The 23,365-nt window shown below is 43.1% G+C and overlaps 1 long non-coding RNA gene and 2 pseudogenes across 2 annotated transcripts in view; all 3 read left to right on the top strand.

Annotated features, from left to right (window-relative positions):
• LOC120888243 (uncharacterized) overlaps positions 1–23,365 on the top strand; it is a 123,229-nt gene that overhangs the window by 85,227 nt on the left and 14,637 nt on the right. The window lies entirely within an intron of this gene.
• On the top strand, positions 16,086–18,888 carry LOC101966116 (Krueppel-like factor 4 pseudogene; annotated as a pseudogene).
• LOC144372750 (huntingtin-interacting protein K pseudogene) lies at positions 21,902–22,300 on the top strand (annotated as a pseudogene).

Below are 23,365 nucleotides of genomic sequence, written 5' to 3'. Positions count from 1 at the left end.
AATTGCCTATATTTTCTTCTAATAATAAAATTATTTTAGTCAATCAAATCTTCATTTAAGTTGGTTTTTTTTTAAATATGGTTGTGATTAGAGAATTTCAACAGTTTTCCAATTTATAGCTCATTTTTAGCTCAACATATCAAATATTTTTTTCCTCAATCTTGTATCAAGACTTTTGCCATAATATTATGTATATGTTTTATCTGTCTCTAAGCTTTCCCTTTCTGCCTTTGTCACTGTCTTTTCTCTGTACTCAATCACCATTTATGTGTAGGTTTTGTGTGTATTAATGAATATCTCTACTCTTATTTTTCTTCCGAACTTTCTTAAGTATTTTGTTCTCTTCTTTTTCAAACATTTTATTTTCTTAAATTTATTTATTGATTTATTGTTGTAGTATTGAAGATTAAATCCAGAGTCTTGTTCTTACTGGGCAAGCACTCTTGTCATTGATTTCCATCTCCAGAATGGCACAGAAGGAGCAGCTGTATCCCCCATCCTTACCCCAAAACCTCCAGGCTTGTGCTCCTGCAGCCAGGGCAGAGAGGGGCCATGTCCTCCAGAGCCCTAGAGGGAGCAGCAGTGCACCAGGGTTGTACAGAAAATTCTGCTACACAGTGGTCACCTACTGGGCTCCCACCTGGGAAACAAAGGCAAGGGAAGCTCCCAGATGCTGCCCAGGGTCCTGCAAAAAGTGACAGCAAGGAGGGAGGAAGTGCTCTCAGAGACACCTGTGCCTGAGGCACTGGACCCTCTTACCAACCCCTAAGGCCACCACAGTGGACCGGCAGGGCCACAGAGAAGACAGCCCAGCTCAGCAGGGCTGTAGCCTCATGGGTACTGGGCACTGAGGCAGATGTGACCAGGACAAAACCCCACCTCTACTCTGTGACTGTGCCTCAGTCACAGCAGAGCACTCTGTCTTCTCAATTTCCACAGGCATGTGACCTGCAGAACACGCAACTTGGAGGGTGGGTGGAAAGATACATTGCTTTTCTTTCGTGTTCCTCTGGCCTTCAATAATTGGACATCTCCCTTCTGTGTGCCTGAAACCTCCAGTGGATCCTATGGCATTTGTGTGCACTTTTAAGTAATGCACTTCCCCACAGTCACCTGCTTACCTCCTTGTCAGTGACATTCTACTTCCAAGCACCCCCGCCACATGAGATCAAAGGCCCCACACCTATTCCCCTTCCTTGTCCCGTGTTGGGGCTTCCTGGCAGCCTGAGTGTTTGAAATCATCTTCTGCTCAGCTTTGTGCACAGGGCAGGACCCCCTTCCATCGGGACACTGTTCTAAGGGCAGGAATGGGCGCTTCCTTAAGGCGAAAGCCCAGAGGCCTGTGCACTCTGCTCTGCTCTGCTGTTGGGTCTGAGGTGGTGTCTGGGCTCAGAGAATTTAAAAAGTCAACATAAATGGGAAATAAGTATTGGAAATATGGTGATGCAGGTATTTAAACAAACACGATGATTTGGTTCTTTTTTTTTTGGGGGGGGGACATGCTGGGAATTGAACCCAGAGCCTTGTCATGCAAGGCAGGCACCCTTCCAACTGAGCTAATCCCCACCAGGGTCAATTTTTTACAACTTAGGAAAAGGTAAAATATTCTCCATTCAGCTCAACATCCACAGACAATAAGGGGAAAAGACTGACAAAACCAACTACACAAAATTTAGGGATAATTAAAATTTCTTCTGAAACAAAGATAATCAGAAATGCAAACTGGGAGAAGACACAATTTTTATCAGAGAAGAGGGTTCTTCTCAGAATATAAAAATTTCTAAAAGAAGAGAAGAAAAATACCAAGGCCCATGTGGGAAAACGGGCAAGAGTTAGGCCAAGAACCTTACCAAAAAATAAATGGATGCTACACGTAAAAGATGCTTCCTTATGGCAGCACAGCAGCTGAAACTACACTCAGAGGCTTCCTTTGCTGACCAGGTTGGTCAGTTACAAAGCCTAACAGGGTTCTCCAGGGGCCAGGATTTGGGAAAACACAGGCTACCTGATGTCGCTGATGGAAGCAAATGGCCCAAGAAGGAGGAGCTGGGAAAAGGGATTCTTGAGATGCATTTAGGAAAACTGCAGCACTGACTGCTTTTTGAGAGTACAGGTACATCTAAGCAGTTAAATGATCTTTGACAATATGTAGAATATTTATTTCCAAGGCCTACTTATGTGTTTACAAATAAATCCATACATGTCTGTACTTTTGCTTTACAGAATTGAGCAGGAGGTGGGCAGAGGACAGAAAGAGTTGAAAGGAAACTGGTTGTGGAGTCACAGTTGCAGAACCCAGGGTGTGTGAGATGGAATTCACTGGGCCAGTCTCTCTGCTTCTTGTGAGTCTGACATGGCCCTAAAGAACAAAAGGGGAATGGAGAATTGCAAAAGATATTCAGCTCAGGAGTCACAGTTCACCTCTGGTTTGGACTAACTGCTCCTTTCAGAGGTTGTGAAACCAAAGCACAGAGAGGTCGTTGACCTGCACACTGTCACACAGCAAGCAGCAGTAGCACTCATGAGAGGGGGTCATTCTACTTCTTGTACCCTGTGCAGATGGATGATCATCATTAAGAAACCCAAAGAAACACTAAGCACATCTTCAGGGTCATGGCTGGCCCTGGGACCCCTGAATAAAACACTCCTTATTATTATTCTGGCTATTTACTTAAAGACACTGCAGTTGGAGCAAAATACTGAGATTGCTACTGTGATCATCATGAAATGCCTCATTACAGGAGAGCATTCCCAAATATAGCAGAGGTGAATGCCTGTCTACACTGCATCAGGCCACATGGGCTGAAATCTGGACAGGCAGACTGGAGTACATGCTCCTCATGCTAAGTCCGCATCTGCAGTGCCAGCTGCCCCTGGTTGGCAGACTCAGCCTCTCAGCTCACTCAGGGGCATGGGGAAATGGATGCAGGAGGCAACATCCCCCCACAGCACTACAGAGTTCCCCGGGCTCTGTCAGGGCTGCCCTGAGACGACAAGTGGAGCTGCCTGCTGGGGCCCATGCCCTTCAGTCTCTCAGAAATCAGAGGAGAACAAGGGCAGTGCCAGCATCAGAAGGTGAAAGTGTGGCCAGTGGTGAAGAGGTCTCTGTAATTGCAGCCTCTCCTCAGGTTGCTATTCTTTTTTTCCTTCCCTCCCTCAGTCTCTCTCTGTCCAAATATGAGCACCAAAAACAACAACAGACCCTGGATGTAGAACTTTGTGAGAATTTACTGAAGGGGCTGCTTCTCCCCATTATCTCATCTTGCTTTCTCACAGCTCCCACACCCTCAGATGGGTGTATCCAGAAGCAAGCTGACCCCTCCACTCAAGGTCCCCAGGAATGTCCTCCAGCTTGGCACCCTTTGGCTCCAGGGTGGCCTCTGCACAGCAATGAGATATCTGCATGGCTTTGGTTCTGCCCTGGGTTTCTGTCCCCCAGTTAGAGCGCTGCCCTCTGCTTGCCCATCTGCAGTGCCAGCTGCCCCTGGTTGGCAGACTCAGCCTCTCAGTTCCCTCAGGGGCATGGGAAATGAAGGCAGGAGGCAATGTCTCCCCAGAGTACTACAGAGCTCCCTGGGCTCTGTCAGGGCTTCCCTGAGCAGAGAAGCAGAGCTGCCTGCAGGGGCCCATGTCCTTCAGCCTCTCAGAAACCAGAGGAGAACAATGACAGTGCCAGCAGCAGAAGGCAATGGTGTGGCCAATGGTGAACAGGTCTCTGTAATTGCAGCCTCTCCCTGGGTCACTCTCCTTCTTTCTTTTCTTCCCTCCATCAGTCTCTCTCTGTCCAACTACAAGCACCAAAACAAACAACAGACCCTGGATGGAGAAGTTTGGGTGACTTTACTAAAGGGGGTGCTTCTCCCCATTATCTCATCCTGCTTGCTCAGGGCTCTCTCACCTTCATATGGGTATATGCAGAGGCTAGCCAGCCCTGCCTCTCAAGGTCCCCAGGAGTGTCCTGCATCTTGGCATCTTGGCAGTTTCTGCACAACCCTGAGATCTCTGCATTGGTGCTGACCTGAGTGTCTGTGTCTATCCTTAGACAAGGCTGGAGAGTTGCCCTTTCTCTTGCCTCTCAGGGGCACCCAAGTGTCTGTCATCATGCACTGAGGCAGGGGAGTGGGTGCCATCTGGGGACTGAGTGCACATGCACCTTTGGCTTCATCCTGGGGCCACTGTTCCCATCTTTCAACGGTTGCTGCCAGATCACCTCACCTATGATTTGGGGCATGTAACAGAACCCCACTGATGAGGGACAGTGCCAAAGGCATGGTCACTGCTCAGTTGTGCCCACCTCTGTCATACTTTCCACTTGTGCAAGCATCTTCAACCTGCCTGAAGCACTTCCTTCAGAGACATTTGACTCTCTGCTAGAGCAGCATGGCCTTAGATGTGGCAATTCCTCTTCGCAGGGGCATGAGTGTTCACAGAGGTGCTGAGCATGAAGCTCATGCCCAGACTTGGGGCAGAGGACCAGAGGGGTCAGAACACAGCATTTAGAAAGCTTTGGGTGGCCTTCGGTGATGGCTGGAAAAGCACACCTCAGAAGCACCTCCTCTCTTCTCTGCCAACTCATAGTGGGAATGTGAGCATAAAGGGAGGGTTTGTCAACCAGAGAAAGTAGTATACAGGCATAGACTGGGTTCCAGAAACTTTCTTCCAAGGGAAAGGGCACTCCTGCACACTGCTCTCCAGGTCAGCCTCCACACTAACCTGTGGTTTATGAATGAACTTATTAGAAACTGATCAGGCCTGGCTGCACACATAAAGCAGTCTTGAACAGCCGCTGCATCTCAGAGTGGTTTCTTAGAACAAGAACAACCAGGAAAGGCCTGGGCCACAAGTTCTGGATCACCAGTGCTAATGAGACCAGTGGCTTCCAAGGAACACTGCTGGGAACAGTGGCTGGGCGGAGACTTCTCCCTAGAGCAGCCCCACTCGTGGGCAAGTCCTTCATACCTCCAGCAGCTAAGCCTTGGCTTCCTCTTCTGCAAGAGAGGAAGGTTTTAAACTCACACAGGATATTGCCAGACATAAGGCCTCAAGGACACTGGCCTGGGGTGGAAAAGGTATTTCTCATGTAGACAATCCCCTAAGATAGAAACTGTGTAGTGGATTTGTTTGTTTTTTGGGGGCTTTTCTGATCCATTTTGGAAGCTCCTGGCTAGAGGAGGAGTGGCAGTTTCTCTTCTTCAGACTCCAGTTAGATCCACACCCCTGGGCACTTCTGTTATGGTCTCTCAAGGTCTTCCAGGGCCACAGACACTGCCATCCTGGACAGCCCTTATCCATGCTCAACAGCCCATGAAGATGTTTAAACTACCAATCCACAGGGAACCCTTAAAATCCAGCCAATCCCACTTCACTGTGCATACACAGGCTGCTCCTACAACCCCAGTTGCTATGACCCAGCCCATGGGTGCAGCCCCATATGGCCCTGCTGGGCACCTTCTCTCCCTTGGGGCTCTAGGTCACAGCATTCTTTCCATCTTCCTGGATGTCACTGTGGTGTGTCATGTCCTACCATACAAGGACCCTGGAATCTTGAAAACTGCTAGCATTCCAGGAGGCCTTCAATACCCCTGCTTAGCAGGCCTACTCCTTGTTCTGATCCCCAGTTTTTCTTGTTCCTTGAGTGACATCAGATAGCCCTGTGTTGCTCCCAACTCAGACACTCCTGGCTTCAAGGCCTCATGCCAATGCTTGTGGCTATATCTCTGCACTCAGCCCTCCAAGAAAGGGTGTTCATTATCATGTCTTCTCCAGGGATTGTGACAAGCACATCCAGGCCATCCCAGATGCCCCTAGGGCAGTCATGGCTGTTTTGAATGTTAGGACATTCCCTGTGTATGGGCACATCATGATCTCATTCCACCCAGCAAAAGGAGAGGCAGAGGACAAGGGCTGCCATTCTCAAAGGAAAGCAAAGTTTGTGCTCAAGCCCATCTTCCTGGAGCAGTAAACCTGGGCCATGGGCCAAAAGGAGACTAATCACCCAAAGCTAGAGCCACACTGATGGGATGGGAAAATGGGCCTTCATCACATACCTGAGGACTTCCACCCATGTGTCCTCTGCTGTCCTGAGGATGGTACTCCTAAAACCTGTGAGTTCCTTATGAAGTATGTACTATACTTTTTTAAAAAAACAAATATTGTTTAGTTGCAATGGACCTTTATTTTATTTATGTATATGTAGTGCTGAGAATCGAACCCAGTACTTTACACATGCTAGGCATGCGCACTGAGGTCCTACCCAGCCCCTGTATTACACCTTTCACAATTTAAAAGCATTTGCTGATTAAAGTGTGAACATTTAAGATGCAGAACTCATTTAGAAACTCCACATTGGCTTTGTTTGTTTGCAGAATTGTTTTTCCTAAATTAAAAATGTCCTTTCTTTAAATCAAAGAAGGTCCAGTATGACCAAGGCTCTTTTAGGGGATCTGCAAAAAGGTTGTGATTTTCTGAAATTTGAAATGTTGAAATGAATTCTGTGTAGATTTCTGCATTTTTGACAAAAGGTTCCCTGACTTAGGTCACTTGAAATAGATGGAAGGGGAAGACCAGGAAAATAATGGAAAGGGGGCCAGAAAGGCACAAACTGGAGAAGGCAGCTGTGCAGGTGTGGAGCTGTGGCCTCAGAATGGTGCTATGTCCCAAAGTGCACTCTGCATCTGCAAAAGCCTAGGGGCACTGTAATGTGTTTCCTCTTTATGGTACTAGAGAGTGGGTTACCCTGGAGACTCACCAAGAGTGGCTGGCAGGGGGCCTTCTAAATAGAGGTGGCAGGAGCTGAATACTGATGACAACTGATTTGCTTTGGGAAGGTTGTGAGGAGTGTTGCAAATAGCCCAGTGATCTTTGCAAAGTCATTTCTCAGGATGTCTGAGAGTCAAGCATGCCCCAAATGGAATCTCAGCTCTATGCTTGACTGCACGGCTTTGGAAATTAGAAGCTACCTCTTGAATTTCAGTTCTCTTGACCCCTAAAATGGAGATAATGAGAAATATGAAGGAATAAGTTTGAAGCAAGGATTAAATAAATTTTTGCACTTGCAGGTAGCCTGCAGAACACCTGGTAGAGACATGTACAAGCACCCATGCACTATTCTGGTGTGCCATTGATTCTCATGATGAAAAATGTGCACTTATAATTGAACCAAATAAAGGCTTTGCACTGGTAATCACCCTGGACTTAATTATGCTATTTGGTTACAGTTAGATCTGGTTGTTGACCTAATTATCCAGGTCTAGAATTAGACTCTACCTCTGACCTAGTAAGAGCTGTTCCCAGTTGCTCCAACAACCTATCTGGTGGTAAAAGGACACCTGTAGTCAAAGATTTGCCACAATCAGCCTCAAGCATCCCATAAGCTAAAGGTACAGGTAGTGAAGAAAATCTAATTTTCCTCAAGTCCTCATTAATTACAGCATGTCATCACAGGCTGATAAGTATTTACCCCGCAGAACAAAACAATGTGCTAATTCTCTTTCCAGCCACAAGCTGAACTGCCATTTAAACAGGGTATGATATTTAAAATATTAATTTCATTATCTTCTAGCATGTTATAATTGTAACTCCAATATATGGCTCAGCATATATTTGCATGTGTAAGTAATCCATCACTTCATGACATAAATGGCTGTTGGTTTGACTTATTACATGAGCTGGCATATAGCTACTGGGAAAGTGATGACTTTTTTTCTGCATTGAAGCCTCCCAATGCAGGAGAAAGAATGGAAGGGCAGCCAGGCAGGAGGAGTGCCACATCCCTCACCTGGGAGGTATGCTCTGCCTCAGAGAGGTTCAGTGATGCTTGCCCTTTCTGCTGCCAAGCCAGCCAACAGACTGAAAGTCACTTCAGATCTCCTCAAAGTCCCCCATCTTTGGGGGGGGGGGAGAGGGTGTCTGGAGGTCTCTATCCAGCTGCAAAGTGCTAAGAATTCAATGTCTATATTAATTCTCTAGGGTATTGTTCTCCAGAGTCTTTATGTACACTTTTGTCAATAAGTACTCACACACAATTCCATAAAATAATTTCTCCAGTAGCTGTCAGTTCTACCTGCTAAACACCCAGTTTACACTCTCACCATAAATACCACAGAATTGTCACTCTAGAGCCTCTAAGCTTGATAAATTAGATGATTGGCCCTGAGTACAAGTGGCAAGTGATATAAGGAAGGGACACCCATGGTGGGCAGGCATACTCAGAATGGCCAGTATTACCTGCAGACCTTGCAGCATGGTCCAAGCCATTATGGCTGCCATGGCTGACCAGGAGCCTCTGCCTGGAGTATCTGGTCTTCTCAGTCATCACTGCCCGCCCCCCCCCCGTCAGATTTCTATGTCCCCTGAGGGACTTTCCTAGTCCTCTTCTCTCTCTCTAGAACATTCTCTTTCCCCTCTGAGAACCTTCCTTTTCACAATTACACCATGGATTACCCAGTCACTCCTTCTGGAGCCTGCTTGGAAATTAGCTTCACAACACTCTGGAGGTTTCTCCCTCTCAACCCTGTCTTCACAAGCCACTCTCTGTAAACCCACATTTTTCCCATTGCTCTTTATCCCTCCTGACCTACCCTATATTTACTTTTGTCTATCCCCCCCTTCAAAATTATAAGCTCCATTTACATTCTATCCCCAATGCCTAGAACAGAGATATTCAATAAATGTTTGTTCAGACAAATCCTGAATCATCATCTACCACAGGAACTCAGCACACACCATCAAATGAAACAGACCCTTCCTCCACACAAACCTGTTTATGGAGAGCTGGGATGTGAGGCCATGTTTCCAACAGAAACCATGGTGCTTAAGTGGAAATCCAATCATGCCTCCCAAAGAATCCTTTGTCCACTCTCCTCCCACTGGTGAAACAGGTCACATGACCAAGTCTGAGGGCAACAGAATCAAGGCTGGGATTTGAGCAAGTAATCTAATCCATCTGAGCTGCTGACATCATCATCATCACATGGTAATCATCATCATCATCATGCCATCCTCCCCGACAGCATTATGTCACTACTATTGTTGTTATCAGCATCATGGTCACTGTCATCATTATTATCACCATCACTGTCATCATCATTGCCACTGCCATCATTATCATCACTATCACCACCACAATCACCACCACCATCACCACCATCATTACCATTGGCCTCACTGGCATCACCACCACCACCATCATTGTCATCACCATCATTGCCATCATCACCATTGCCATCATTGGCATCACCAGAACCTCTGAGGAAAGACAACAATACATAGGGTCAGCCCCTTCCATCAAGCTCATAAGCAAAGTTGGCACAAGAAATTCTCATGGCTATGAATCTAGTGATGATGTGGTTTGTACATTCAGGAAAGATGGGTGTGAGGGTCATGTGAGAGCACATGAGGGCCTGGTGAGCACACCATGATAAAGCCTGAGAGTGACCTGCTGTGCCCACTGAGGCAAGTATCTTTCTCACACAGAAACCAATCAGCTTGAGGCAGATAAATGCACATTATAGGTAAAATATAAATGTGAGATTGTGAAGAGCAGAGCAGTTAAAAATTTAGTGTCAGACAGTAAACTTCACTCTGTTATTCACTCCAATTTGAAGAAAAACATAACATAATTTACAAGATTGCATATTTCCTAAGAATGTTTTTAACCTGATATTCTGAAATAATGACTATTGTCTCTATTTCAAAACTTGCTGAGTAATCCATCTGGACTTTCATTATTTTATGGTGAATGAAATCCATCAGTTTGTTAAAGTGAACAAGGGCCATCTATTTTACTTATTATTTATAGTTTTTTTAACTAGTTTATTGCTCTGGTGTTTTTGGTGTCTCACATTTTCTTATGGGGATGAATTATTGCCCACAGGTAGCTGGCTTGGAGGAGATGCCCAGTAGTGAATCAAGGGGGCAGGTGGTCAGGAGAAGGAATAATGGGACATCAGATGTCTATGGACTAACAAACATACAATCAGACTCACTGTACAAAATGAAGGTGCTCCTCAAAGATGCTGCCTGGATCCTCTGAATGTGTCACGGTTTGGGGAGAGATCACTTTGACTTTCAAGTTGTTGTCCTCATTTCTCATTGGCCTCTGGAGGGCAGAGGCCCCTGCCAAATTAGCGTGATGTGAATCCTTTCCCTGGCTGTAAGGAAGTTGACTTTGGCCCCCAAATCTGCAGAAAGAGACAACATGTGAAATGCATTGTGAGACTGCCATAAGTCAATGAAAATTAAAGACAATAAAAAGAACTCTTTATCACAAGACACTCACTGGCTTTGGTTTCTTGAAGCTTCAAACCCAGACACTAAGCAACTATCAGGAAGTATTAATCCTATGCTCCCGAGAATCTGGACATGATCTGAACTCTTTGGACAGTAGCCATGTCCACACTCTGCAAGTTTCTGGAAACCTGGTTTAGAGAGGACTGAAGTATTCTTCAATACAGATGAATGCTATGTTCTTAAAGTATTAGTTTTCCCTACTGCCAACCCCAACCTTGAAGTTTTACAAAAGAAAGAAAATGATATGTCTACAAATTATTTTCATGAAACATGACATTGTTCTACTGATTGTGGGCAGTGGAGGAAGAAAACAAACCCAGCAGTTCCAATGCTGAGTGTTTCTCATTGTCTGTCCCTCCTCCTTCTTTGTGTGAATATCCAAGGGATGCCCTGCTCCCTTGCCTTGTGTCTGCTGAGCCCTGCACAGGGAACAGCAGGGGTATAAGTAGCTTTGATGAAAGCTCAGGTTTAAGTCACTGACTCAACTCCAATGTGTTAGTTTGCTCACCCATGTCATGCAGCTCCTGTCAGGACATGGAGCCACTGGCCCACCCTCAGCCACCTCTTTCCTCTTACAGAATCTGGCTTTTGGAAGAAAGGCTGCTCTCTTTCTATGGCCTCTGCACCTGCTGGAGGTGGAGACTGATGTTTGAATGTACTTGCAAAGTTTGTCTCTATTCCCAAGTGGTGAACCTGCCCATGTATTCCCTTGAGGAGCTTCACAAGATTCTGTACCTGAAGGTCCTGCTCATTTTTCACAGCTGGTTTAAATTTTCATCTTTACTCTGAATTTTATGACTACAGAGAGGCAAGCCCAGCTAGGAGTTTGGAACACTCAGTGCTTTCTTCATCTGATTTTCTACAGCAAACTCTTTTATTTCTTAATGCTCTGTTTACATTTAGCCTGGCTGTAAATTTCCCTCCTACAAAGGAAGATTTTCCATGTGGTTCAGGTGGTCTCCATTTCTGAAATCACATCCTGTGTCCAATTCCCTGTCACCACTCTCTGGGTCCCTTCCCCAAGTAGGAAAGGCAAGTGTTGTCCTCACCTGGGTCCCTAACAGAGGCTGGATAGACCCATCTTCTATTCACGCAGATTCTCCCCTCTTCTCCTGCTTGGCTCATGTGAAATCAGTCCATTGTCCCCTAACACCCTCTAGGGCTCTGAGGTCCCTTTGGACTTGGACTTATTGGGATCAGAGGATTTTGTTTCTTGGAATGACAGCCATTCTGGAATGAGACATCAACAGTTAAAGGGAAAGGGGGACATTCTTATTCTCAGAAAAACTCTGCTTTACTCTTGAAGAGATGAATTTTTTTCAGATTTGTATTACTTTCCATCAAACTCAGAGACTGTGGCTTGCTAGGAATGGTAATCTCGGTGGAGGGAGACTTGGGTCTTCATAAGCTCAACAAGCAGGTGATGCTGGTCTTGAATTTCATGAAATCTTTTAAACTCATGCACAAATTACTTGGCTCCAATTTTTGCCTCCATAAATGAGTTTTTACTGTAGCAATCATTACTTCAGTCCCTGCCACCCTCTGCAGAACAATACAGGCTTGAGCATAAGCTTCAGATACTATAAAGAACATCTCCCCAACTCTCCAGAGTTGGATGTGATAGGGTGATAGTCAGCACTGAGGGGCCCTGTGGAACAACTTCTGCTTTCCAGTCCCATGCTGGGGACATGGGACCCTGTGGATTGTTCTTCTTAAAACCCGAGCAAGAACCTGGCAACCAGGGAGCATTTTCAGTATGCCAAGAAAGGGAGCCAGGTTCAACAAGGGGTGTTGCCTGTTGTCTAACCTCTTCTATTTGAAGGTCATCAGGTACTAGTGGTTAAGGGTGCTTAAAGTCAGAGATAACCAGCAGTGACTGGCAATTAAGCCCCCAAAGAGTGCTAAACAAAACCAAAGGTATGGAAGCTAAGCCTATCCCTCATATTCTGCCCCTGGGCCCCAGCAGCAAGGTCAGTGCCTCTGCAGAGGAGGCACATGGTCTTGTCACTGTCTGTGGCTCCTCTGCTTCTCTATGTAGACTCTTCTTGCAGCAGCCTGCCAGCTGACCTGCTGTCACAGGTCACAAAAACCTCCCCTAAGAGTCTTTCTGTTGACTGCTTAGTGTCCTTGGAGGCAGGCAAGAGGCACCTATCCTCCAAGTACAGGAATCCAGCCCCAAGTGCAGGAGAGAAATGAGAAGGGCCTTCCAAGCGTATCTGGTTTTAAAGATAATCATTTTCCTTGTGCTGAGTGCAATTTGTAGTGGACAGACAGATCTTAAGGGCATAGCTCTGAGGACTTTTAAAAAGCCTTCAACAACACAATGAGTTCTGGAACAAGATAAAGGATACCTTTCCTGGTCAGCACAGGCCCTGGTGGCGGTAAGCATGCTCACTTTAGATTCTTGGAGACTGGTTTGCTCAATGCTGCCTGTCAAGCCATGAAAATATCCAGATATACTCTTCCATGTTCACCCTCCTGCAGTTCGACAAGCTGCATGGGCCAGGAGTCTCTTCCTTCTTCCTTCTGAGGAGTACCTGCCACTTGAGGACTAGTCCTGTTCATACTCCTAACGACAACGAGGTGGCTTCTTCCCTTTTGTCCACTGTGAGTAAAGCTTCTAGGAACACTGGTGTTCACTTCTTCATTATGGTTTTATTCCTCTGGCTGAATGCCAAAGTGTGTGGTTCTAGGAAACAAGGAAGTGACAAACCCTTGTCCAGATGGCAACAGTACTGTTCAGTCCTCCAACAGTGCCTATGTGTCATCTCTCCATGCCTGTTCCAGTGTTGGTGATATGCACAATAGAGGGTGTGCAGTATGACTTCACCAGGGCTTTCATTTCCATTCCCAAATGAAAAAGGGAGAGAGACACTTTTACTTGCTTTAGACATCACTCTTTGAGAGCTTTTTATTAAAATTTTCTTTCACTTTTCAATGTGCTGCTTGTCTTTTTATTGAAATGCAATACTTTTTTTTCATTCTAGATAAAAATCTTAAATTAAGAATATTTTCTCCCCTTCTATAGATTGCCCATGTACTTTCATAAAGATGTTTGAAATTATATATAGATTTTTAATTTTTGTTAGGTCTAATTTATATATTTTTAAGAGAGAGAGAGAATTTTTTAATATTTATTTTTTAGTTTTTGGCAGACACAACATCTTTGTTTGTATGTGGTGCTGAGGATGGAACCCGGGCTGCACGCATGCCAGGCGAGCGCGCTACCAATTGAGCCACATCCCCAGCCCTATGTATATATTTTTTTATTTTACTTGAATTTTTCTTAAGAATTGTTTTCTAGTCCCATGATTAAAAAGTATGCATTCTCCTATGTTGTCTTCAAAAGGTTGCAAATCTCATTTTTCCATTTAAGTCTGTGATTCATTGTTATGTGATTTTTTGTATAGTGTCATTTAAGGGTGAAATTTTATTTTTCTCCACCTGAATATCAACTTTTTCTACCATAATTTCATAAAAACTCCTGTATTCCAAAGTCAAACAATTATAAAACAATGAATCTGTTTCAAGACACTTCCCTGTTCTAATGATTGGCAAATATTTACTTTCTTATATTTATTCTTTAGTATTTTTTTGTTTTTAAATGATATACTAAACTGTATTCATTAAATTTCTTTTCCAAATTTTAATTTCTAGAGTACAGAAATTGCTTCATTATACATTAGCCTTTTATCTCATTGCTTATATTATATGGTATGGTTTGGATATTAGCATTAAGACTGGCTTTCTAACTGTAGCAAACTGTTTTCTCCTCCTCTACATTTTGAGAGCATGTCTTTAAGGATAAATTTTTTTTTTCATTTTTTTAAGTGCTGGGAATAAACACCATGTCCTCCTGTGTGCTAGGCAAGTATTTTACAATTAAGCAACACTCCCAACCCTAAAAACATTAATTATTTTTTCCTTATGTGTTTGAGAGAATTTATGAGTGAAGCCACAAAGCCCTTAAGTTTCTTTGTTGGGAATGTTTTGATTTATTTAACTGATTTTGTCCTTGAAGAGCTTCATTCCTTCTTTGCTCCATTTTGATAAGCTAAACCTTTCAAGGAATCTAACCATATTATCTGAATGGCAGATTTCCTTGAAAAAGTTATTGACAACATTTTCTTATGAATGCTTCTAGAACTGTAGTAATTTCTTCTTGTGATGATATTGGTAATGTGCATTTTATTTCTTGGTCTTATTAGGAATTTGTTGATTTTATGAGTATTTTTGCAGAATCAAATTTTGGCCTCTGGAATTTCCCTCTATTGTTTCCTATTTCATGTATTCACACTCACTATTGATGCCTTATTTTCACCTGCTTCAGTATTAATTTGCCCTTCTTCTACATACTCTTTAGGTGATGGCTTAGATAAAGGACTTAAAAAACATGTTTCTAGAAAAGACCCAATAATAAATATTTTAGACTTTATGGACAACACAATCTTTATGGGAATGACTCAACTCTGCCATTGTGTGCAAAAACAGCCATAGAAATTACATAATGTGTGACCTTGGCTCTATGACAATAAAATTTTCTTGGCAAAAACAGGCATCAGGCAGGTTTTGTCTTGTGAGCTATTATAGATTATCAGCTTTAATAAGCTCTTCATTTATAATAAATGAAAATATTCCATGAATATTTAGCCATCTTACACAGTTTGATATGTTCTGATTTTTTACTATGATTCAGTTCAAAGAGTTTTCTAAAGGTCCTTGTGATTTTCCTATTTCACCCAAGGGTTCCATAGAATTTTTCATGTTACTTCCTAATATTTGTAAATTTTTTTCATAATATTCTTATTTAGTTTTTGTTGTTTCTGTTTTTGTAGTAGTACCAGGCATTGAACCCTGAGTCACTTAGCGCCTGAACCACATCCAAAGCCTTTCTTACATTTTATTTTGAGGCAGGATCTCTCTAAGTTGCTTAGGGCCTCAGTAGATTGCTGAGGCTGGCTTTGAAGTGGTGATCCTCCTGAGAATGAATGCCAGGTCCTCCTGTATGCTAGGCAAGCATTTTACTATTAAGCAACAATCCCAACCTCAGCCTCCCAAGTCACTGGATAATATTAACTGCTTGAGAGGTTATGACAAAACTAATCCCCTCAGAACAAATGCTGAATGTCTTATTTAATATAATGAGGCTGATTAATATTGGGGTAGGGAAGGGGAGCATGGGAGAAATAAATAAACTCTAGATAAGGCAGAGGGGTGGGAGGGGAAGTGAGGGGGTATGGGGATAGAAATTATGGTTGAATATGTTGAACATCATTATTCAAAGTATATGTATGAAGACACAAACTGATGTGATTATACTTTGTATACTATCAGAGATAAAAAAAATTGTGCTCTCTATTTGTAATAAACATTATAATGAATTCCACTTTCACATATAAATAAATAATAATAATAATAAAAGAAATTTCAAGATGAGGATGAACAACTTACTGAGACTCTGCCCCATATAACTTTAAGACTGGTGTCTACTTTTAAATAGAACAGCACCCTTTGTTTCAACTGTAAGAACTACACAGCAACGTGGACCTTATTATTTTCAAAGTTTCACAAAATAAAATATTACCAAATTAATAAGTTGGGCATTAAAATACTCACTAAATGAAGTCATACCATTAAAGTGTATGATAAATTACCTGATACATGACTAAATACACTTAACAAGAAATTGACAGGTAAGATAAATTACATGAAACATGACAAAATACATTTAATAAGAAAAGACAAAAACACCAGAGTTCCCCGGCCAGAGAGAACGAGCGTGGCTGCGGGTGCGCGGAGAACAGAGGCGGTGGCGGGAGGCGGCGGCATCAGGAGCCGCCGAGTGCCCTTCCCCGCCCCTCTGGCTCCCCACCCAGCCACCGTGGCCCGCGCCCATGGCGGCGCGCGCTCTGCGCAACCCCCAGGACTCCGCGCCCTGCGCCGCCTCCCAGCTCGCAGATCCGCGCCACCGCGGCCATTCTCACCTGGCGGCGCCGCCCGCCCACCGCCCCGGCCACACACAGCCCCTGCGCCCACGACGACAGCCGCAGCGACCGCGACAGCGGTGGGGGACGCTGCTGAGTCGAAGAGAACTCAGCCTGGCCACCGGACCTACTTACTCGTCTTGCTGATTGTCTATTTTTATAAGAGTTTAGGACTTTTCTAAAACTTTTGTACACAAAGGAACTTTTTTAAAAAAGACGTCCTCAATATATATTTAATCCAAAGAAGAAGAATCTCGGGCAATTGGGTTGTTTCTTTTTCTTTTCTTTTTGGTTTTTGGCTCCGTTTCTAAGGTTTTTTTTTTTTTACCCCCCTCTTGACTTTGGGGTTCGCATACCCCAGCTGCTTCGGGCATGCGAGGACCTTCTGGGCCCCACATTAATGAGGCAGCCACCTGGCGAGACTGACATGGCTGTCAGCGACGCGCAGCTCCCGTCCTTCTCCACGTTTGCGTCCGGCCCGGCGGGAAGGGAGAAGACACTGCGTCCAGCAGGTGCCCCGAATAACCGCTGGAGGGAGGAGCTCTCCCACATGAAGCGACTTCCCCCGGTGCTTCCCGGTCGCCCCTACGACCTGGCCGCGGCGACTGTGGCCCCAGACCTGGAGAGTGGCGGAACCAGCGCTTCGTGTGGTGGTAGCAACCCGGCCCTTCTACCCCGAAGGGAGACGGAGTTCAACGATCTCCTGGACCTAGACTTTATTCTCTCCAACTCATTGTCCCACCAGGAGTCGGTGGCCGCCACCGTGTCCTCGTCGGCTTCAGTCTCATCCTCTTCATCCCCATCGAGTAGTGGCCCTGCCAGCGCACCCTCCACCTGCAGCTTCAGTTATTCGATCCAGGCCGGGGGTGACCCGGGTGTGACGCCAGGCGGCACCAGCGGCGGCCTCCTCTATGGCCGGGAATCAGCGCCGCCTCCCACCGCTCCCTTCAACCTGGCGGACATCAACGTTGTGAGCCCTTCAGGCGGCGGAGCTCCTGTGGCCTGAATTGGACCCCGTGTACATTCTGCCGCAGCAACCGCAGCCGCCACGTGGCGGGCTGATGGGCAAGTTTGTGCTGAAGGCATCGCTGAGCGCCCCTGGCATCGAGTACGGCAGCCCGTCGGTCATCAGTGTTAACAAAGGCATTCCCGAAGGCAGCCACCCGGTGGTGGTAGCGCCCTACAGCAGCGGGCCGCCTCGCATGTGCCCCAAGATCAAGCAGGAGGCAGTTTCCTCGTGCACGGTCGGTCGACCCCTAGAGGCCCACTTGGGCGCTGGACCCCCGCTCAGCAATGGGCACCGGCCTAGCACGCATGACTTCTCCCTGTGGCGGCAGCTCCCCAGCAGGACTACCCCGACCCTGGGTCCCTCCCGAGGAACTGCGGAGCAACCGGGACTGTCACTCTGCCTTGCCGCTTCCCCCAGGATTCCATCCCCATCCGGGACCGAACTATCCACCCTTCCTGTCCGACCAGATGCAGCCACAGGTCCCACCACTCCACTACCAAGAGTTCATGCCACCTGGTTCCTGCGTGCCAGAGGAACCCAAGCCAAAGAGGGGAAGAAGGTCTTGGCCCCGGAAAAGGACCGCCACTCACACTTTCTATTATGCCGGCTGCGGCAAAACCTATACAAAGAGTTCTCATCTCAAGGCACACCTGCGAACCCACACAGGTGAGAAACCTTACCACTGTAGCTGTGGGTGGAAATTTGCCCGCTCTGATGGACTGACCAGGCACTCCGTTCCAGTGCCAGAAGTGCGACCGGGCCTTTTCCAGGTCGGACCACCTGGCCATACACATGAAGAGGCACTTTTAAATCCCAAATAGTGGATATGACCCACACTGCCAGAAGAGGATTCAGTATTTTTTTTAACCTTTCACACACAGTCTTCCCACGGGGGGAGGAGCCCAGCTGACAAGTACTACAATCATGGTCAACTTCCCCAGGAGTCAGCTTGGGAAGGAACGGATGATCATAGAAAGGAGGAATGCAAAAGACAAATCAAAGAACTGACGGGGTCTGTGGCTGGATCTTCTATCATTCCAATTCTCAATCCAACTTGAACATGCCTGGACTTACAGAATGCCAAGGGGTGACTGGAAGTTTGGATATCAGGGTATAAATTAGATCCGAGAGTTGGGGGTGGGGGGATGGAAGACCAGAATTCCCTTGAATTGTGTTTCCATGCCATATTAAGCATAAAGATCACCTTGTATTCTCTTTGCCTTCTAAAAGCCATTATTATGTTAGAAGAGGAAGAAATTCAGGTACAGAAAAAAATGTGTTTTTTAATAGCCTAAGAGATGGTGCTTGGTGAGTCTTGGTTCTAAAGGTACCAAATGAGGAAGCCAAAGTTCTCAAACTGCTGCATACTTTGACAAGGAAAATCTATTTTTGTCTTCCGATCTACATGTATGACCTAAGTCAGGTAAATACGCCTGGTTTACTTCTTTTACATTTTTTAGGCAGACAGTCTGTTATGCACTGTGGTTTCAGATATGCAATAATTTGTACAATGGTTTATTCCCAAGTATGCCTTAAGCAGAACAAATGTATTTTTTTCTATATAGTTCCTTGCCTTAATAAATATGTAATATAAATTTAAGCAAACTTCTATTTTGTATATTTGTAAACTACAACGTAAAAAAATGAACATTTTGTGGAGTTTGTATTTTGCATACTCAAGGTGAGAATTAAGTTTTAAATAAACCTACAATATTTTATCTGAACAATGAAAAAAAAGACAAAAACACCAAGAGAAAAACTGCCAAGTGACTTGAGTAGCCTCTTTATACAGGTGATATCTAAGTGCTCACTATTCATAGAAATATCAGCATCTTGATAAATTAGAAAAAGACTAAATATAATAATACCAAATGCATACAATTAAACAGTATTAATGAAGATGTGGAGTAAGAAGTTCTTGTAAATTACAGATGAAGTGTAAGTTGCTGTTTTTTTTAATTGTGTGCCTATTGAAAAACATGATTCTTCCCCATCAGTAGCATTAAAATATAGAAATGATTGCCCTTGTAAACCATAATAACATATAAAAGTATAGTAGAATGAATTAACACAGTTAATTCATTCAGATTTTATCATATTTTACCACAGTTAAAATCTGTATGGTGGAGGAAAAGAGAATGTGCACATTGTAAGAAGATACAAATAATAAAGTGTGAATAAAATGGTTTCTAATGTTGAGACACATTTTGGCCACACTACATTCAGCCTAACCCATAGTACAAAATATCAAATCAGTATTATATAAATGTCATATTTGTATACTACTTCACACAGTGCATATATGTTTTAAAAGATATGCAAAATTTATGGGAAAATAAAAATTTGGACAAAGACATAAAAGGTCCAATTACACAAATGTGTTTAGATACTACTCATCATTACAAATACAACAATTTTTTCTTAATGTAATATTGAATATTTTTCATCAAAATTTTAGCATGTGGAGCTGGGGTTGTTGCTCAGCAGTAGAGTCTTCACCTAGCACATGTAAGACACTGAGTTCAATTATCAGAACCACATAAAAATAAATAAATAAAATAAAGGTATTATGTATAAGTACAACAAAGAAAAGACATTAACAAAAAAATTTCAGCATTTTTCTCTGATAAAGGAAAGAGATTAAAGAGAAAAAATACTTTGGAGAAAAATTATGTATGAATTACCCCCAAAATCTCTGCTTCAGGGAAGCAAATTAACTAGTAGTATCATTAAGTGTCAGTGATGTATATTATAAAACTATAATATAATAATAAAGAACAAGGAGTCATAGTATAAACCAAAACCAAAGATTAATTTACATACATATATTTTTTTATTGGTAAGAGCATTAGAATATTCTAAGCTTATCCATATCCAAAATAACAGTAGAAGTAAGGGATAATACAATGCAATCTAAAATTAGATATTTGGGCTGGGGTCACAGTTCCCTGTGAGTTTGCATTCAGAATATCTAAGATACTGGGTTCAAACTCATCACAAAAAGCATATGTTCAGCTGAGATGAAGTTAGAAGTTGTTTTAATCTGCCTTTTCACCACTGTGACTAAAGAAATTGGCCAGAGAAATCGTAGAGGAATAAATGTTTATTTGCAGGCTTAGGGTTTCAGAGGTCTTATTCTTTGGAAGAATGCTCAATTTCTCAGGGTTCAAAGTGAGACAGAATATCATGGCAGAAGGGTGTGGAAGAGGGAAGAAACTTACATGGTCATCATGAAGCAGAGACTCTCTTTTGGGGGGAATATACAAATTTACATTCCAAAGCCAAATCCCCAATTTCCACTTCCTCCAGTGACACACTATCACTTCAGTTACCACAGTTAATTCATTCAGGGATTAATTCAGTGATGAGGTTAACTCTATGACCAAGTAATTTCTTCTCCTAACATTTCTGCATTGTCTACATGTGAGCTTTTGGGGGGACACCAACAACTGGATCATAACAGAAATATAGCAGAATATAGGCTTGTAACCATTTCTTTCTCTACTGAAAAATTAAATACACATCTACTCATTTTATGGGTCTTTCTCTGACAAAGCCACAAATGAATTCAGATACATTGGACAATTGAGATTTAGATACATTTTGCACAATTGAAAAAATACCTACAGTGAAATGAGTAGATATAGCTGGGATACACCAGGGCATTTGAGTTGTTGAGTGAAGTGCCATATATGTGAAAAAAAATCAGGGTTAACCTTAAATAAAAACAGATTGAGATCATATAAGCTGACTTTAAAATTTTCTGTGATTTTCATCTTAATGTATTCATTGGTTAGAGAAGAAGTGATATATAAGTATGAAAATGACAAAGTGGTAGTCTTCTTCTTGGTGCCTTTTCATTTGCATCACAACCTGAAGTCAGGTCAGAAAATTTAAATATCAAAGATGTCAGTTTTTTCCCAAAAAGAGATTTTTCCAGTGGTTTTGATAACTTCTGTTGCTGGAAGAATTGCTTCTCTCTCAACTCAATTATAGGTACCAAAGGGAAAAATCAAGCCAAGTACTGATAGAATAAGTAACATTTGAGCACTTTCTGAGGCCTGACCTACCTTTCTTCACCCCAAAAATAATTCCAGGCCTACCAATTGTTTTTAGAAGTAATTTCTCCATGTACTGAGCATCTAAAATTAGTGCCTTCTGTTCCAGGGAGTATATCCTAAAAATTTCTATAAGCAATAGAGACTGAACATGTGCAAATATATTCACATATTACAAACAGGTGGATTTGTATTGTTTGTAACTACTTGCAAAAACTAAAATTTTCAGCATTACTGTTAAAACTGTGTTAGAAATCAAAGATTCCTGTTTCATCACAGAAAATATTTACAGCACACTCTTCTTCTAGCCTGGAATATAACACAGTTGCACCAGAAGCTTAATGCATCAGTCAAATGAAAAAGTTCCTGCACTCTGTGTCGTCTTGTCAGAATGCCTATGATAAAAATCTGAAAGAAAGGGGCTGGGGTTCTGACTCAGTTATAGAGTACTTGCCTAGAACATGGGAGGCACTGGGTTTAAGCATCAGAACCACATAAAAATAAAGAAAACAAAAGTTACTTGTTTATCTATGACTAGTGAATAAATAAATTAAATATTTATAGTAAAAAATAAAAATCTGGCGACCGAGGGGGACGTGGAACTGGAGTTGGAAACCGAGACCAGCGGCCCCGACCGCCCCCCCCAGAAGCCACGGAAGCATGACAGTGGTGCAGCGGACCTGGAGCGGGTCACCGACTATGCGGAGGAGAAGGAGATCCAGAGTTCCAATCTGGATATGGCTATGTCCGTGATCGGAGATAGAAGGTCTCGGGAGCAGAAAGCCAAACAAGAACGGGAGAAGGAACTGGCAAAGGTCACTATCAAGAAAGAAGATCTGGAGTTGATAATGACAGAGATGGAGATTTCTCGAGCAGCAGCAGAGAGGAGCTTGCCGGAACACATGGAAAACGTGGTGGAGGCTCTTATTGCTCTGACCAACTGATATGTACTTTTTCAGGCATATTTACAGGATTAACTTATTGCAATAAAGACTTTTTTTGCAATAAATAAATAAATAATAAAAATCTGAAAGATAGTAGGTACCCCAGAACATATATGCATGGATATAAAGACTCAGTTGTGAAAATGCTGGTGGGAATATAAATTGAATAAAGCTATTTTTGAAAATGATATTAAGGTTCTTCAGTAAGTTGAAATAAAAATGCCACATGATTCAGTAGTAGTAATTCTGGGTATGTATCTAAAAAAAATTGGAGTAACTACATCATAGAAAACAGTACAATTATATTTTCATTGTAGTATTTTTCACAGAATCTGGTAAAAGAACTGAAGTATCTTTAAGGTAAATGATAGGTTGGGCATGGTGCAACCTACCTGTATTCCCAGCAGCTTGGAAGAGTGAAGCAGGGGAATCATGAATTTAGAGCCAGTCTCAGCAAGTTATCAGTGAGGCACTAAGCAAATCAATGAGATATTGTCTCTAAATAAAATATAAAAAAGGAGCTGGTGATGTATCTCAGTGGTTAACTAGCTCTGATTTCAACATACAGTACAATAAATAAATAAATAAATAAATAAGCCCAACACATTGACCCTATGTTTTATTTTCCAAGATGCAATTTACTTGCACCCTTTCTGGATTAACTGGACAGAATGTGTCACATTCTTTAACAAACTATTATATGCAGGAGAAATGCAGTTTCAAAATAATGTTTGTAAGAGAAACACAAGTTGCACTGGAGGGGGGACTTTTGTGACCCTGTTAAAGACCAGATTCTGGAAGTCAGGAAAATAAAGATAATTCCTACTAAGCATAAAATCTGCAAGAGTTTATGATTAAGAATTCAATTAGAAATTGTGAACATGAGGCTAATTAAACTAAAGTTGTCATTGCAGTGGATACTTGAGAGTTTGATATTATCCTGCTGTGAGTCCGAAGTCAAGAAGCGTACCTGCAGAGGACTCTGTAGAATCTTTTTTTAGATATCTACTAAAACTGGAGAGCAAAAGAGCCATACTTTTCTCTTTACAGAGTGGACACATTTTCTCTCTTCAAGGTGTC

Source organism: Ictidomys tridecemlineatus, unplaced genomic scaffold (genome assembly GCF_052094955.1).
Source record: "Ictidomys tridecemlineatus isolate mIctTri1 unplaced genomic scaffold, mIctTri1.hap1 Scaffold_157, whole genome shotgun sequence".
In the NCBI taxonomy this organism is placed as follows: domain Eukaryota; kingdom Metazoa; phylum Chordata; class Mammalia; order Rodentia; family Sciuridae; genus Ictidomys; species Ictidomys tridecemlineatus.
The sequence above is the reverse complement of the archived record's forward strand: the minus strand, read 5'-3'. Positions and strand labels throughout refer to the sequence as shown.